Consider the following 18,997-nt stretch of genomic DNA (forward strand, 5'->3'; position numbering starts at 1 on the left):
AAAAATTCTCAAGCAGAGGGCCCTGAGCCAGGTGGCTGGATGGGGAGATGACGGCCTGAGATATTCTATTCTTTTCAGAGAAGGAAGAGGGATGACAGGTAGCTAAGGAAGAGGAGCTCTGTCCTTGGTCATGAGTTGTGTGACCTCAGGCAAGTCGCTGAATGCTTTGGGATCTTAGTTGTTACATTTGAAAAATGAGGTTGATTTACTCTTTGGAATAGTGACAAGTTGAGAACAAAGGTTAGCAGGAAACGTCTAAGCGATTAGTTTATGAGACAGAAACTACATAGACTGCTTCCTGCTCAGAGATTAAAAAAAAAAAAAAAACACCCATCTTCATACTAAGGTACTGTCAATTTAAAATCGTACTTGGAAAAGAGGTGGGGTAAAAGGCTGTAACATACGTGCTGAGAAATACAGGAAAGGAAATGCCTAAAACTCTAAGATTAATAACAACAAGTTTTAGGCAGTTGGAGAATCATTTGAGTGTTTAATCAATGAAGCAGTAGAGTCTAAAGTTTGAATTTGTGATTTAGTTATCTTCTGAATGTTCTTATGATCCAGTGGGCCTGCCGGGCTGTAGCTTTTAGTCTAAGCGTTGTCATGAGTTTTAAGTTGCACAAGGGATTTGAGCGTGTTAAATTTCAGTAATGATGGCCCTGAGAGCTCCATTAAACATCCCTGCTTTCCCCGCAAGGGAGCTGGAATCCAATAGGAAATAGACATCAGTGAGGGAGGCTTGAAGGAAATAGAAACAGCAGCAGCTGCTGCAGAAGTGAGATGAGGCAGGGCATGCTCACAACGGCTGGCAGGCTCACAGGGAGCTAGGAGGCATTTGAAATCATGCCTGGGAGAAAATGGGCTGAGAAGAGCCCTGCAGGACAGACACGCATGAATCAGGGCCATAAGTCGACTCAGTGGGAACCTGAAGACCACCATGTGCAAGAGTCAAGGACCTCAGTTCTGCCTTTAAGGTACAGGGAAGTGCAATAAGGATAGAGGCCCCTGGAACACTATGATTAAATCTCATCCATGTGCACCTTTGGTTCACATATAAGAGTTCACTCTGCTGCCCACATCCCTCCCTAATGCACACAAATTTTAGGTAAATTGAATCAATTTAAATCTTCTATTATGAAAGTCAGTTGTCCAAGGACAAGAAAATAACCTTCTCTAAAACTCAAGTTTTAATGTTTAAAAACTCAAGTGTCAAAAAGGGACTCAAATAAGAAATTAGGTCCAAATTCCCTGTTGTTAGGTAATGCAAATGAAAACAATATCAAGATAGCATCCTTTTGTTGATCAGATTGGGGGAAAATAATCATGTATTAGATTGGGTTGGTGCCTTACCTACGTCTCCTTGGCTGACCTCAGAGCTTGCCTGTGGGCATTTCCTGGCATGTCAACAAGTTTCTGGGTCATTCTTCCAGAAGGTTTTCTATCTTGTCCCTGCATAGGTCAGATGGGAAGTAACTGAAAGGTAATGCCTTGGACTGAGCCCCACAATTGAGAGTTAGTGATTAAATACCCTACTTCCTTGCCTTTCATTGGGGGTAATTCTAAGTTGTATTCCATCTGCCTTGGGTTTCTAGAATGCTTGAGCTGAGATTCAGTTTCTCCTAGAGTAAGGTAACAAACTTATCTCAATATTTGAAGCCATCCCCTTTTTAGCATTGGAAATTTGTATCCTGGAGCCCTCCCTTAATCCTCTACCCTAAACTGAGATAGTTGATCACCTTAGAGCACAAGTGAACTGGCTACCCCTGTGCTCTTCCTTGGTTTCCCTTCTCTCTTCCTGTCTCACTTCCCTGTCTCCTCACACTGATTGCTGGGATTATCTTCTAAATAAACTACTAACATTCGAGTTTTTCTTTGGGACCTGCTTTCAGGGAAATCCAAGCAAAGTGAGTTCATACTGTCCATGCTTGTGAGGGTGCAGGGAAGTGTGCAGATTCAGAGGTTGTGGGAGGAGGACATGAATTTCCACAGTCCGTTGAAGGAAGCTTCCTTTTTTTGCTTTATTCTCTGGGCAGCACTGGGATGGAACCCAGTGTCTTGTACATGTTAGCCAGTACTCGACCACAGAGCTACATCCTCAGCCCAGTCCTCTGAATGAAACTTCAATAAGCCAGCAATATTTTAAAAAATGCATATAACTTTGAACCAGGAATTCCTCTTCTAACCCCTTTTTTCCAGTAGTAATACACAAAGGGTCAAGGAGATACAAAATGAGGATGTTCCTTGTGGAATGCTATATGAGAGAGCATCTGTCCCTATAGCTGTCAAAATATCTGTCAATAGGGAAATGATTAAACAAATTATTTTTAATTTTAATATTATTACTATTACTATTTTTGGAGATGGTATCTTGCTAAATTACCCAGGCTGATCTCAAACTTGTGGCTCTCCTGTCTCCTTCCTGAGTTGTTGAAATGACAGGAGGGTACCACCATATCCAAGTATGGCCAAGCATTCCATGAAACACTATGCAGATACTATAAAAATATGATGTTGATATATATTTACTGACTAAGGAAGTAATTTATAACAGCAAGCAAAGGAAATAAGATTAGAAAGACATGTGTATTGTATTCTACTTCTACTGTTTTTCTCTCTCTTCCTGGAAACATACAAATACACTCCCACAAACACACAAACTGCTAACATAGGGGAGGAAGAAGACTTAGGGGTGGAGGTGGAGCAGAAGAGCTTAAGAAAGGAATTGCCTCTATATTATTATTATACACAATAATAACTATTTTTCCAGTGGTTGAATAGTACTTTTTTGCTTCATGGTCTCCTTCCATGTCACAGATACCAGAAAAAAAGTGTGTTGTAACTAAATTTAAGCATGTAAATCATCTAAAAAAGTAAGCCACGAGACAGATTATCTGTTGACATCATTGTTCTATATATGATTGTTCTTTGAAGAAGATGAGAAAGGCCACGTGGACACAAAATGTATTTCAGACACTCATTATAGTTTTCCTAAAACCATAACTACAAGGGCAAGCAGGAAATTAAAATCAGCTACAAATGTGAACCTAAACCCCCTGTATTTTTTTTAATTTCTTTGTTCAGGAAATTAAATGATGTTGTGTGACAAAGATCTGTAGTCTCTCAAGGGTTTCCGAAGAAGGATAGCATCGACTGAGGAGAAGACAATGGCAACAGATGCTGTCATCAGGAGAATTGGAAAGGTTTTCAAAAACTGCACTGGAAAACTAATAACAACCCATTGTTGCTTACACTTCTTGTCATCTGTGTGTTTTTCATAGAATTTTGTGAGGGTGGATGGCATGAGAGATGGCCTTCTGGCTAGTTACAATGAGTCCGATGACACAGAAAGACGTGGGGTTGATGGTGAGGAACTTGGACCCTGCTTGGCTGTGCGCTGAGGAGAAAAGTCTCCTAAACCTTAACGCTCTAAAGACTGGGAACAATTTGGCCAGGTGCAGTGGCATTCCCCTATAATCCCAGTGGCTCAGGAGGTTGAGGCAGGAGGATCATGAGTTCAAAGCCAGCAGCAAAAGTGAGGTACTAAGTAACTCAGTGAACCCCTGTCTCTAAATAAAAATACAAAGTAGGGCTGTGGATGTGGCTCAGTGGCTGAGTGCCCCTGAGTTCAATTCCTGGTACAAAAAAAAAAAAAAAAAAAAAAGACTGGGAATAATTTAAACTGTAATTGCTCTGAGGAAATGTATACCAAATAATTTATTCTAGATAATACCACTCCTATGTTGATTTTTGTTACTATTCTATGTCTATGTTTTAAAACTCTTGTATTGGGATGAATAATATGAAGATGATTAAATAATGGAAAATATTTCATTCAATAGTATCTAATTTCTGGAAAACTTCTAATGACCTCTAAACTGGTCAATATGTCTGTCAAATATCTGTGGAAACTCAAGAGGAGCAAGGTGCTGGCATTGATAAGCAGTACCAAATGGTGTCTATTAAGTCTTCTTGGTTAACAACATAGGATCCACTCATTTAGCTGGTATTTATAAAGTATGAACTATGCTTCATGTTCTGTTTTAGATGGTATGACCCAGTGCTGAGCAAAACAAGGTTTCTTAGAACCTAGTGCAGGTGAAAGACTTTGAAAGGAATTCCTAATTCCAAGTAGAACACCAATAGTTGGAATGTATCAGTTCTTTTTCCCACTAAAATATCTTTCACTGTACCTTTAAAACATAGAATTTATTGAAACCAAAAAATTTGTAGAAACTTTAAAGTTCTATGAGTGATCACCTTCAACTTGGGGTTGTCAGGGAAGCATTCACAGAAAATGTCTTCTGAGTTGATCTGGTAAAAATTTTCAGAGGAGGAAGAACATGACCTTTTCAGGCTGTGGAAAATATGTAATTTCTTTGGCAAATACTCAAGGGTGGAAGGATGAAAGATGGGTTGAAACTAGAAGTTCACAATCACTTCTTTTTTTCTGGAGGAGCAGTACCAGGGATTGAACTCAGAGGCACTCGACCACTGAGCCACATCCCTAGCCCTATTTTGTATTTTATTTGGAGACAGGGTCTCACTGAGTTACTTAGTGCCTTCCTTTTGCTGAGGTTGCCTTGAAGTCATGATCCTCCTGCCTCAGCTTCCCAAGCCACTGGGATTACATGTACCTGGTCCACAATCACTTCTTATCACTAGCCAAGTCCTCTGCCCCAGCCTATCTTTCTCTCTCTTCCCCCAGCACTGAACTGAAATTGGAGATATTGGAAAAGCTGATTTTGTCTGTTCTTAGGTGGTGTCTTGTGAGGTAGTGTGAATGAAGGACAACAGGAAGATCCTTGAAACCTCAAATAGTAGGCTCAGATCTGCTGTTGCAATATCTGAGATTGTCCTTACTGAGATTATGACTTCAGATGAAGATATGGAGGGAACACTTTTAAAGACATTGATATAATTGGTGATAGTGGTTGGATTGTGACCAAGATGATAATACTTTACTATGAAATAACTCACTAAAGTTAGAAGAGTGTAGGGATTTCATAGATGTGAAAGAAAGGGGGAATATGCTTGAGCAGTGGTCTTTGGCTTAGAATTCCCAAACTCATTGAGGTCTTAGAACTTTAGGATCCATTGGTGTAATAATAATGATGATAATAATAAATAATGCCAATGATTACTAATAGTAGCTAAAGTAACAAATTAGGATTTACTGAATCCTTGTACTTGTATTTTCTTTTTCTTTTTTTTTATATATGATGTCCAATATTTATTTAACAATTATAGGAAATGGAATAGGCAAGAGAATGTTATCCGTCATCAAGAGATTAACATATTCAAAGACATTAACATTAGATTAATTGGACATGATTTTTTAAAAATTTCTTACATGTATTTTCCATACACTAATTGATTTAACCATACTTTATGGGTTAACTTTATTATTCTTACTTTATATAGATGAAAGAACAGAGACTTAAAGAGGTTAGGTAAGTTGTCAAAAGATCACAGAACTACTAAAAAAAAAAAACCAAAGAACTACTAAAAGATCACAGAACTGAGTAGATTTTGAACTTAGTGTGTCTCCAAAGCCCATGACTTGAAGATACCAGGTGGCTAAGGTGACAGTCAAAACAAACATTGCTTTCATCATATTTTGTGTACATGCAGGCCTGGGTACAAACGAGTATCAGTTTAAATAAAGGGTTAGTAGTGATAAAGCCATGACTCCAGTTATGGGGTTCTGTGGTACAGAAGCTAGGATGTTAGGAGCCCCTTGGCTCAGTCCCCGTGTTTTCATGCTTTGCAGTTGCTGATGGAGTACAGTTAACAGTGGCTTTCTTCTGGTCATGCATATCCTCCTCATGATTGCTGCTGATACCCAAATTTGCCAATGCATTGTTGTATTTAAACAGAAGGAAAAGCAACTAAAAAATGGTATAATTAGGGCATTCTGGGAACAGGTAAATTCCAGTCTATATTGGGCTACTTTCAGCAATTCAGGTAATGAGATCAGCACTCTGAAGCTTACTCTCTAGTACAGTGATTTCTCGACCAGGGACAAATTAAACCCACCTCCTTGACTAGGAAAAAAAAAATCTGCATTTTTTTTTATCACAGTTATGGATGGGGGATTCCTCTGGCATTTAGTGTGTAGAAACTAAAGGTGCTGTCAAACATCTTGAAATACACAGATCAGCTCCCCAAACAATTATCTGGCTCCAAATAGTGATAGTGCCAAGATAACCCATGTGCTAATGTGCTAATAAGACACACGGAGAAACAATGTAATTTTTACAAGTTTTTTTTTTCTGTATAGCAATCAGAGAAAAATGAAAAATTAAAAAAAAAATTTTAGTTGTAGGTGGACACAATGTCTTTTAAAAATTTTATTTATTCTAATTTGTTATATATGACAGCAGAATGCATTTTAACTCATAGTACACATATAGAGCACAATTTTTCATGTATTTGATTGTACACAAAGTAGAGTCACACCATCATGTCTTCATGCAAGTACTAAGGGTAATGATGTCCATCTCATCTTACTGCCTTTCTTACCCCCCTGATCCCACCCTTCCCTTCCCTTCCTTTTGCCTTATCTAAAGTTCCTCCAGTCCTCCCATGCTCCCTCCCGCCCATCCCCATTATGGATCAGCATTGTTATATCAGAGAAAACATTCAGTATTTGTTTTTTTTTTTTGGGGGGGGGATTGGCTTACTTCAGTGAGCATAATATTCTCCAACTCCATTTATTTGCCTGCAAATGCCATGATTTTATTCTCTTTTTATGCTGAGTAATATTCTATTGTGTATATATACCACAGTTTCTTTATTCATTCATCTACTGAAGGGCATAAAGCTTTTATTTAATTTATTTATTTATTTTTATGTGATGCTGAGGATTGAACCCAGTGCCTTACCTGCACTAGGCGAGCACTCTACCACTGAGCCACAACCCCAGTCACCCAAATGAAAATATTTTATACTCCTCCAAGTTATTATCATTCTTATACAAGAGTCACCCCGGTCATGTGTAAAAATGCAGTTTATTCACGATGTAGGTATTTTTGTAGTAATAGCTGTAGAGATAATAGCACTAGATGTAGCAATTTTCCTTCTCTTTTCCTGTCGTCTCCAAAAAATCATGGGTGCATGTATTTTCTGCAAGTGAAGGTAGGGTATTCTGGATTCCTCCAGCTGGGGTTTAAGAATAACAGAATTGTACTGAAAAACCAGCTTTTCCTCTGATAATATCTAGGTAAAAGAAACCCTGTCTCTTCAAACCTAATTTGCTATTGACTCTTTTGTACCTTGTTTACCTGTTAAAAAACATAAACAATGGTTGTAAAAAAAAGGACAAATTGATGTAAGCAATGTTGGAGAATGTGGCCAACATTCAGAGCCACAGTGTCATCACCAATCCTTGCAAATATGCCTCTTATAAGATAATACCAGAATCAAATGATAAAGCTTTCTGGCAGTCTTCCTGTCTTTCATGTTGCTAAAGAGTTCTACTCTTAAAAATCTCAGAAAGAACTCTTGATGTGGGGCTGGGGCTGTGGCTCAGAGGTGGATCGCTCACCTAGCATGTGTGAGGCACTGGTTTTGATCCTCAGCATCACATAAAAATAAAATATTGTGTCTACCTATAACTAAAAGATAAATATTTTTTTAAAAAGAACTCTTAATGCTTTATCACAGATAAAATGTCTGTAACTCACATTTTAAAAAATTATAATTAGCCAAGTAACATAAATTTCAGTTAATCTGATTTGTTCAGTGTCTTCTGTTGCAATTCTAAGTTGTCCAGTTTGGTGGAAATAGAGGATTGTTTCTTTATTATTTATCTATCTTTATCTACAATCTACTTATGTAGTGCTTGAGGAAAAAAGAAAAGAAATCCTATTTCTCTTTAGTCTGGTAATGGATACCCTTTGGTCCTTACATGAAGTTCCTATTTTTAACTCTTTAGTCATGTATCAATCATATTTCTGAAATGTTTATTATCAATGAACCCAGATCTTAGTGCTCAGGCTCCTAAATCTGAATGTCAAGGGAATGGGTCTTTGAGAATCTGGAGCTTTTAGCATATTCCTAAGTGATTTTTATGCACAACAAGTTTTGAGAACCACCAGCATAAAGCATGCTTGTCTTTCTCTCAGATTATTTTCCTGCTGGTCTGGAAAGTAGTTTTGCTTTCCACATCAAGTGGTTGTTTTATCCAAACAACCCTCTGTTTTCCTTGGTTTCTGATTATCCACAAATAAAATATAAATGGTAATCTTGTCAACATATAACTCATAGGAGCATTTGTCTTATGTTATTAGCAAAAATACATTACCAATATTAAGTTTACGGTGTTTAGGTAGTTACACCTATGCTTTAGTTTAATCATTACTCAGATAATTCTTAAAAGGAAGCTTAATGTAAAAGATGTTCATTTTTACAGCATTGATTTCATGCTGGTTCTCTTTTGGCCATGATGTTCTTTATATCAACTTCCTGCATCACTAGGACTAAAAATGGAAGATTCAGACAGTTGGGTTTTGTGGAAGAAACAGGAAAGGTCTGTAGACCACCAAATACTCCTGAAGCCCTGTGAATAAGAGGGAATCAAGAGAGGCACAATTGGCCCAATTTGACCTCAATTTTTAAAATGCCACCGAGACTTGATTTAAAGGGACTCAGGATTCAGTGGCCTCTAATTCTGTATTCTAAGCACCAGCAATTCAAGCTAGAATAATGCTTCTGGAATATTTACCCAAACTTGGTACAAGGTTTCAAGATTATTGGTGTTTCCAAGCTAAACAGATTAAAGATTTTGAAAATGGTAGCAAAGAGTTCAGGAAAAGTGTCTATATTCTTCTTTGTTTTATCTTCACTTGGAAAGACTTTTAGGGGGATCATTTTAATTTTGATAGCCCTCTTTGGCTTGATATTTTTGATCTAATTAATTTTTATAGACTTGACTATAATGTATGCATTCTGAGCAGTAATCAAGCAATCATTAAAATCCCTCACAGGAATGTGTCTTCTATTGATTCAGGAATAGTCTGTTGCCCATTGATCCTTACAGAAGAAAGCCAAGTTAACTCTGGCCAGCAGGATCCACAGGGCCTAGAAGACTTTGCTGTGTTTGAAGCTATTCTCAGAATCGTTTACCTACCTGTTGCTTCACTCTGCCCTCAGCCAGATGGTGCAGAGCCCAGCCATGAGGACACAAATTATCTACATTACTACTGATGATGCTGGAGGTAGAGCCTCAGTCTAATAAGTGCTAGAATAGGAACTGACTTAGAGCTTAACTTATAAAGACTGTGGAGGCATGATACTTTCAGATGTTAGTATTGGGGAAAGGGGACATTCCGAGAGACCCCATAGGAATGTGGGGCTGAGTAGTATACATCAATCAATATCTTAGGAAGCAGTCTAGTAAGAATGACAATGGTGTATTGAAAAGACTATACTGACAGCACGCTGTTTTGAGGTCAATAGTGGCCTCTGGTACCACATTTCATCAGTGCTAAGGACCTGTGCAGTGATGGCCAAAGATGTTGCACTTTTAACATGTAGTAGTTTTTAGAGCTTCAGAAACAATCCCTGTGGTAGTTTCCTATTAGTGTCTCTCACTTTTACAGATAAGGAAACTAAAACTTAGCAGTATTAATTCTTCTAAGATCATGCAATTGGCAGAATCTGACCCAGCATGTCCAGTTTTGGAGTTTGTGCTCTAATCCATCTCCTTAGGGAGAAAAACTGTAGCACGTGCAGGTAGATAAATGTGAGTGAGCTGGTCTGCTTTTTTTTTTTTTTTTTTGTGTGTGTGTGTGTGTGTGTGTGTGTGTGTTTGATTTTTAAAGAAATGGTTGACTTCTGTGATTTAAGAGTTAGGAGCTGGGAGTTCAGGGCTCTAAAAGGTAAACAAAACAAAACCCTTTCAAAATGTTTTATTTGCAGTTAAAGAAGGTAAATTGCATTGTCAAATACTCCTCAGTGATTCACTCTTCCAGATCTGAACAATGTATATTAATTTGATTCACCAAAACCAGAATGACTCAAGACCTCTTGTTATTTCAGATTCTATATCATTTGGCATTTTGACATATTCCACCAAAGCCGTTGTCTATTTCTGTGTTGGCCCTGTCTGGGTACTCTCTGTTGGGGTATGAATTGAAGTGACAATAAATGTCCCTTCAGATGAGGGTGTTCCTCTGCTGTGCAAGCTGTGACTAGTGTTCTTACTATGCCCCAGCACAATTGAGATTCCCGCTGCCATTTCTAACATTTCATGTTTTACCTGCTTGTCTTTGGTTCTAGGCAGGTGTTTGCCTTTCTGTGATCATGTATTTCCTGCTTAGCTCTGATGAGATTATTTCTTGTATTTCCTTTTCAGCCCCTGAAACTTAGATTTAGTCTGTTAGAACAATGTTTACATTTCCTGTTTATTTTTTTCCTCCTAAATCAGTCCCATATAATTATACATTCAGCTTTGGCCCAACAATGAAGGCTTTGTGACATCTACCCTGGCTAAACTTGGATGTTTTTATTTTCATATCCTTATCTACCCATTGCTTTCAAAACAAACTTGGTCTGGACTTTCTTTCCTAAGTTCCTCGCTAGAAAATGTATGAAAATGTCATTTATCTCTGCACTCCTGATGCTTCAAACACCTCTTGGCAAGCACTCAATAAATATTTGTTGAATAATGTGAATGAATTTAAAATGGATTAAGAGATCAGATTCTTAAGCTAAAAACTTCATAATCAGCTACCTACCAGTGGGACTTTCCTATGATCCAGTACTTTGCACTGTACGGAGGTCTGTTATTGGCTCCATTCCATATATTGTTTTACGATGGTGATATGCACGGGCTTGTACTCTGCAGTGGAGTCTGAGTGGTAATGTTTGGCAAATGGGAGGGATCTTAATTTGCTTTGAGTGATTCAAATATGTTTCCATAACAACTATTTTGTTTGGTTCCTTGGTTTATTTTTAGTAATTTTTTTAGGCTTAATCAGAGACCAGACAGTTCCGTCTTGGATTCTTGAATTTTTATACAGCTTCTCTCTCAGTGCATATCATTTGATCACTTGCCTGGACAAGTGGAGAAGTCAACATTATTATTACTTACACATAAGTATGTTGGCCCATTTTAAATAGATATTTAGGAAGTGTTACTAATAATAATAAAACTCAATCCTATGCAATGTTACTATTTCTGATACCTTTGAGCAATATTCAGGGAAAAAATTCTGCTAAAATGTTGACCAGATTGGTCATAAATTTTGATCCAAATATGTAACTTAGAGTACAGTCTAAGAGATATAAAATTATAGGTTAAAAAAATTCTTCAGTAATGACTTGACTAACATATCTTTCCTTGACTAGACTCTTCCACATGGTTTTATGATAGAACGTTGTGTTCTTTCAGTGATAAGCAGAATTTATTTGTCTGTTGTTTATTCTTGTGCAAACCATTAATTATGAGTTATAAAGATAATTGGCATGTTTCATCCACGGCTTCTGAGCTAGAGAGACATCCTGATCCATCCCAGACAATATCTCCATTACTTCTTGTTTCTTTGTCCTAGATTTGTACAGAGTGAAAAGTTTGGGTTTTTTTTTTTTTTTTTTTTTTTTTTTACAGTAACAGTTTCCATGCTGCATGGAGTGGAAAGAATGTTGGCTTAGGAGTTTAGAAAGCACATTTCAGGTCCTATTCTATACTAACAAGCTATGTGACTTTTAGTAAAGCTTTTTACCTCAGGCCTTCATTTCCTTACCTGTTAAGATAAAATAAAGGTTCAACCAGATGACCTCTCGTGATGCTTCTGGCACAGACATGCTATGAATTAAATGTGTTTTATTCATGTCCCTGAGTTTGGAAAGATTTTATCTTCTCAAAGGGTGGAAAATTGACCTCTCTTTATGTAGCCAAAGTGAACCTGGGGCTACCAATTGCTTTCAATCCAAACATAAAACCCTGGATACCAGCTGCTGGAGGCAGGAAAGATAATGTCTAATGATAATGTGATGACCATAGCAGCCCCGAATGATCAATTACAAAGGGCCAGGTGATATGCACTGTTCAGGTGATATCTTATTTATTCTCACCACAACCCTGCGAGGCAGATTTTACTCAGAGTTTAACAACTTGTCAAAGGTCATGAACCTGGTGATTGACCCTCTAGGTTCTGCTTAAATTAACAGCAGATCTCTTGAATCCAATGCCTTCATCTGCAAAGTCACTTGCCTTCATCTCACAAATATTTCTGTCTATGTACCACGTTTTAGGCATTGCTCCAGGATAGATGCTTGGGTTAAACTAGAGAATAAACAAAGGGCTTCCCTCATGGAGCTAACATTCCAGCAAGGGGGGGGGGTATTATCAGTAGACATAGAAAACACGGAGGTTTGTATTGTCAACCTTCGTCACAGTGACATAAAACATCTGATCTAAACAACTAAAAAGGAGGACAAGATTGATTTGGACTCATGGTTTCAGAGACTTCATTTATGTGAGGCTGGCTCCCTTGCTTTGGACCCAGGCAGAAGTTCATGGCAGAGAAGAGCTGCTTACCTCATGGTAGATAGGAAAAGAGGGAGAGAAAGAGACAAGAAGTACCCCCCCCCCCCGGCCCCCAGGGCATGCCCTCCAATGACATAATTCCTCCAGTGAGGCCCTACTCTGTAAAGCTCCCATCCCCTGATACCAAGGGTCACCGGTGAGGAGTCCTGCTCCCTCACATTAGGGAAGCACGCAGAGGCAGGCATATAAAGCAGGGTTGATTTAAAAATGGGTAACATCGACCACTCCCAGGAGGGAGAAGAGGACCATCGTATCCTGGTAACCCAAGAAGTGAGGGTGTTTTGCCTTTTTGTATGTCCTAGACTTCCTATGTTCTCTTGCTCCATTCCCCCTGATCTCTCTCTTTCCTGCTTACCTGAGGAGGCCCAGGGAATGCTCAGTGGGATGGCCAAAAGGTGGGAAACAGGTGGGCTGCAGGGGCCTGGGAATAGTGATCCAGGCAGGAAGGGGGCCCTGGGAAAATTAATTAGCAACTTTTACTACTTCCCCTGGGGAGAGACAATTCCTGAGACAGGTGACCTTAGCCACAGGTTGGAGCAGGTTCTTGATAAGGATGCAGGAAGGGCCCTGAAGGAATTAACATTTCAATCCCTGCATTCTCTGGATTACCCTTGCCTATCTGCTGTCTAATTCTGGCTTTGCTCCCGCTAATATTACCAAATTCTGACTCAGAGCTGTGTCTCTTGTGGATACTGGTTGAGAGGAGGGGGAGCCAGCAGCACAGGACTTTTATGATTGGGTGGGGCTTTCATCATTCACTCCAGAACCGAGTTTCTCCCCATCACAACTTGTGAGCAGCCAGTGCCGTGGACTCTGTACCAAAGAATCTAATTTAATTATTCTGTGGCTGGGCCAAGGATGTCGATATTTTAAAACTCTCCTTAGGTGATTCTAATGGGCAGGATTACTGCAATACAATGTATATTTTTTCAACCTCAGGAGTGTTGATACTTTGGACCAATAATTATTTGTTGTGCGGGTCTGTCCTGTGCATTATGAGATGTTTAGCAGTATCCTTGATCTTTACTAATAGATGCCAAAAGAACTCTTGTCCAGAAATGTCTCCAGATATTACCAAATGTCTGTTGAGGAACAAAATTGCCCAGATGAGGACTGGTGGCTCCATAGCAGTGCTTCTGAGTTTAGTGCACTACTTAGCCCAGTAGAAACATAATGCTAAACACATGGGCAATTTTAATGTTTTTTAGTAGCCACATTAAAATAAGCAAACTAACAGATGAAATCAATCTTAATAATGTAATCAATTTAACCCAATAGAGCCAAGGTAGTAGTTCAATTTGTGTTCAATACAAAGAAAATTATTAATAAGTTATTTCATAGCCTTTATTCAAGTCGTTCAAGTCTAATGTGTAATTAATACAGCATATTTGAATTCAGACTAGCTATATTTTGAATGCTCAGTAGCACTTATGGCTAGCCACTTCTGCATTAGACAGATTAATTCTGGTGGGGTGGTGACCATAAAATGTTTCACTGACTAGTTTTAGAGAGAAGTTATGACCTACCTACTCTGTGCCCAGCATTATTTTCAGCCTGGGGTTTAGCAGGTGTCAGAGTCAAGTTCAAGGTCATTAACACACAGATTGCTGGCAACCCCCAACACCACCCCCTTCCCACCAAGCTTCTTATTCAGGGGATCAGGAGAGAAGCTTGAGAATGTGCAGTTCTAACAAGTGTTCAGATAATGCTGTTGCTGCTACTGATCTGGTGACCACACTTTGAGAGCCACTGATGTAGAGAAATACTAGTGCCCTCTTCAAATATATGGCTGTGGACCACCAGCAGCAGCAGCAGTAGCAGCAGTAGCAACACCTTAAAGTCTGGAACATATGCTTAGCCCCAGCCCCAAGTACACTAAATCTGCATTTACTCCTGAAATTTGCCTTTTTTTTTTTACAAGATCTTCAAGAGATCTGAACATACATTAACAATAGAACAGGAGACTTCCCTGAGGAAAACATTTCCTGTTAGTCTCTTCACACATATTTTCCTTTTAGAACGTGAGTCTCAGAATGTTTGGCTGTTTTCTGTTAGCCATTCGCCAACAGAGGCCTAGTAAGTACGGTATTTTCACATTTAGGCACTTAAATGTCTCTGGCATTAAAGATACTATAAAAGGAGAAATAATGTTGAGGAAAATGACGAGGTATAATCTTTGACTTCAGAGATTGAAACTGAGTTGAGTCTGACGTCAGGAGCCCTTTGGGTGGCTTCTGCTGGCTTGAAAATTTGAATGGCATTTCCTGTGACCTTCACCTGTTCCCAGAGAGAATAAGTGACTCACCTTGAAAGGAACTGCCTGGTGGGTGCTTCTCCTCAGCTGCTTGCCAGGTTCCTCTCTGGCCAGGTGGAAGGGCAATCTCATTCTCCCACTCTCTTTCCTTTAGGGGAATGGAAAGGCTCTGCCTCTTGGTGACACCCACCCACCCACCCAGGAGGTGTACCTGGGATGGCCTTCCCTCAGGACTGCCAGCGCTAGTGACCGCAGAGGCTTCTTGGCTCTTCTGAAGCCAGTTGGCGTTCCAAAGTCATCACATTCAAACTGACTCAGTCCTCAATAATGAAACACCATGATGGGGTGGAAATCTGGTTCCCACAGGGAATTACTGATGTTATAAATCCTGGCTACCACATATTTTTCTTCACATTTAAAAATAGTCTCTGGACTCTTGGATCGGTTTTATATTTTTATTATGTTTTTAACAATGGAAAATAGTTTCTTCATACTTTATTGGGGAAAAGACAATAAACTTTTTCTTCTCCTCTGTTGAGATTTAGTGTTAATTAAGGGTGAATTAGCCAACGAATTTGTAGACTCAGTATATCTTCATGTGCATAAACAACTTGTACGTAGATAGATGGAAAAAAGAGGTAATTCAGTGCTCACTTTTCAGAGAATAGCAAAAGTGAAAAATAAAGGCAGAAATGAGCAACATTTCATCATATTCTTTGCAACCTATTTCTTTGTTCTCTTACTAAGCTCCCTTTCCCTCATAGCAGGCTTTTGAAATAAACAAAAAAAAAAAAAAAAAAGGAGGGGGGGAGGAAAAACTGACACCATGTAAGAAAGAAATGGAGATTTTGTTTTATAGAACGGCTTAAATGAAAAACAATGACCCTGACTAAACTAATGAACTTGATCATGGTTGCCCAGAGGGCAGGGCTGACACAGCTAGCTGATAGGATGTCCTGTTCTTGTTAGCCTCGCTGTCTTAGACATGTCTACCAATTTTTTTAGTTGAAAAGTGTATCATTTTAAGTGTATGTAACTTGTTATTTGTTTTCAATTTTAAGGTATTTCTCTTAATTTGAGTGAAGTATTATCAGGGAGAAGTTGGTGCCATATGATCCCAGACACATATTGACTGAATGCTTCAGAGATGAATCTTGTGTATGATTATGATGAAAAAAAGCTATCTATGAAAAGCTATCTCATCTATGAAACATATATCAGGAGGTGAGATGTTGTAGAGGAAGGAGGTTTGACGCCTATCATATTATTTGCTAATTTGATTCACTCAACGAATCTAGTAGGTCTGGATGTCTAGCAGAGGTCCTCATGGTGCAGTGGGAATATCTTTGCTTATGAAGCTTCCCACAGAAGTTGTCTGATGCATCTCTAGCAATCAGAAGATAAATAATTCTCCTCCATGACTTTTGTCCTGACAACCATAATTTAGCTACTTCTATGAGGAAACACCTTGTTCTGATTCCTTGGCAAGTGTGAAAACTCTTAATGAGCCCATCTCTTTCCTTACTGGTACTTATTTGGTGAGTAGTGATGGGGTAACTACTAGGGTGTGTTCTGTACTAAAGTAAAGGATGCTGGTTATGTAGGGGAAATAGAAAATGAAAATAAAAATAACATAAACTCTGTATCCAAAGTAGAAAGGTCACCATAGTAGTTACAAAGGAAGTGAGGATAGGAGAAATATGAAACTAAATTGGAACAAGGGCTAAAGTTTCAAATGATGGTAGTATTTAGCAGGACAAAAATTATGGTAAAGGAAGCAGTATCTGAAATTATGCTGCCTCTGTACATTACTTCATTCATCTCCTTGGTAACCCCAAAGACACATCAAAGAGACATTCTCTCCATTGAATCAATGAGGAAGCTGAGGTATGACACATTTAGTTATATAACTCATTCTCTGGTTCACTTAGGGTTGGAGATAAAATGATAATCAGAACTGTGGTTCTGATATTTGTTTGAGGGCTTTCCTAGGACCCTTTTTAGTTATATAATTGCTTTGTGTCTCGTTTAGAATTTGTGAGCATCTCATAAACCAAGAAAATGCTTTATAAGGAGAATTACATTAATCAGCTGTAGCTGTTCTAACAGAATACCATAGACTGGGTGGCTTAAGCAACAGTTTATTCTTTACAGTTCTGGAGATTGGAAAGTCCAAGATTCAAGAGCTGGTAAATCTAGTGCCTTCTGGGGGCACTTTTCCTGGTTTGCAGATGACTATGTTCACCTCGCATCAGATGTTAGATACAGACACACTACAACTCATGTCTTTTGTGGTAAATGCATTAATCTGAAGGCTCCATCCTCATGACTCATGAGGTAACCTATCTCTTTTGCTCCTATTTTCCAAAGTTATACCTCAAAAGTGCCATCATATTGGGGATAAAAAATTAGCATGAATATTTTTTGGGGGGTGGGACACGAAATTCAGTTTTCTTAGCAAAGAGTAACCATATCTTTCAATTGTGATATACAACATCTATCTCTATAATTTAACAAAGGGACAATAGATAAAATTTCTTCTTAAAAATTTTTTTTAGTTGTCGATGGACCTTTATTTTATTTATTTATTTATTTATATGTGCTGCAAAGTATCGAACCCAGCATCTCATACATGCCAGGCAAGTACCTTACCACTGAGCCACAAAACCAGCCCAAGAGTTTTTGATCTAGGTCTTAGTTGTCTTTCATTTAAAATTGTCAGTCCCAATTTTCATGATGGAGTAAAATATACACATACTCTGCAATTTAACTGTTTTGTGAATTTGTCCTCTGTATCTATAGATGTCTTTTAATGATTAAGAGTCTAGCAATCATTTACTTAAAAACATACTTATTTTATTATTAAGGTTGTTACCATTACTTATCTTCAATTTTCAAATTATTTTATAATTGATAATGAACCTTCATATTTTCTTGTTGAAACAGTAAAAGTGGGAAAAAGGTCAAGTCAGTTTGAGCTGATATTAACCTACAGTCAACCTGTGAGCAAAAAGAACAAATTTTCATGCAATTGTTTGAAAGATATGGTTACTCTTTGCTAAGAAAACATTAATGTAGCCAGGTTTGGTGGACCATGCCTGCAATCCCAGCACCTTGGAAGCCAAGGGGATCAAGAGTTCAAAGCCAGCCTCAGCAATTTAGCGAGGCCCTAAGCAACTCAGTGAGACTGTCTCTAATAAAATACAAAAAGGGCTGGGGATGTGGCTCACTGATTAAATGCCTCTGTATTCAATCTCTGATTGAATCAGGAATTGAATAAGTATTGATTCAATCAATACTTATGCTCTCTGCCTATGGTTCCTATGTGGCTATTGTAATTAGGTACATAGATGGTCTGGTCAAGTTGTTTTAGTCATGGATACTTTATATAAACAGAAGTGTAACATTGGATATTTAATTTTGTAAAGTAATATTCTTCATGGGCACACGAAAATTAAAAAAAAAAGAAGAAAGAAAGAAAGAAAAGAAAAGAAAACATTAATGTTTTTGAAACTTCTGTAAATTTCTAAGGAACACTATATCTCCAAGTAGGTAGCTAGGGAGAAAGGACAGGAGAAATATGAGGCTAAATTCAAACAAGGGTGACAAATTTGCATATTTTGTTACAGTTTTTTTTTTTTTTGCTCTGGATTTTGGAAATTGGGGAGATATTTGTTAGTATAAACCCACTGAGTTTCAATCACACTAGAAAAATTACCAGAACAAATAGCAGTAGTTCTTCAGCATAAGCTTACTAGCTTGGACACCAAATCCAGCCAATCTACTTGTGACCTTGTTGCTATGGTCATCCTGCACATATCTGTTTATCATATCATATCTGTTTATTGTCCTTTACTCAACCTGTATGTAAAGGCGATGTCCTGAAAGACCTAATTTTTCTCATTTGTGATCTTTCAGCACAGATTTATCTTAAATTAACTGATGTTTTCAGCCTGTATTATAGAGATAATAAGATCTGGAAGTTTTCTACCTTCTAACTAAAGCAATCTTTTATAATTGGATTGACAGGTTTATTTGATTGGATTATCAAGGCAATTCAGTATGATTCTTACCTGGTTACAGAGCTCCTGAGTCTGAGCCTTTGAGGGAGGTATAAGAGAATCCATTCAGCTGGTTGTGACTCCAGATAAGAAGTTAGCTTAAGTAATCCACTGTGTGTGTACTTACGC

This window comes from Urocitellus parryii, chromosome 1, assembly GCF_045843805.1.
Source record: "Urocitellus parryii isolate mUroPar1 chromosome 1, mUroPar1.hap1, whole genome shotgun sequence".
NCBI classification, from domain to species: Eukaryota; Metazoa; Chordata; class Mammalia; order Rodentia; family Sciuridae; genus Urocitellus; species Urocitellus parryii.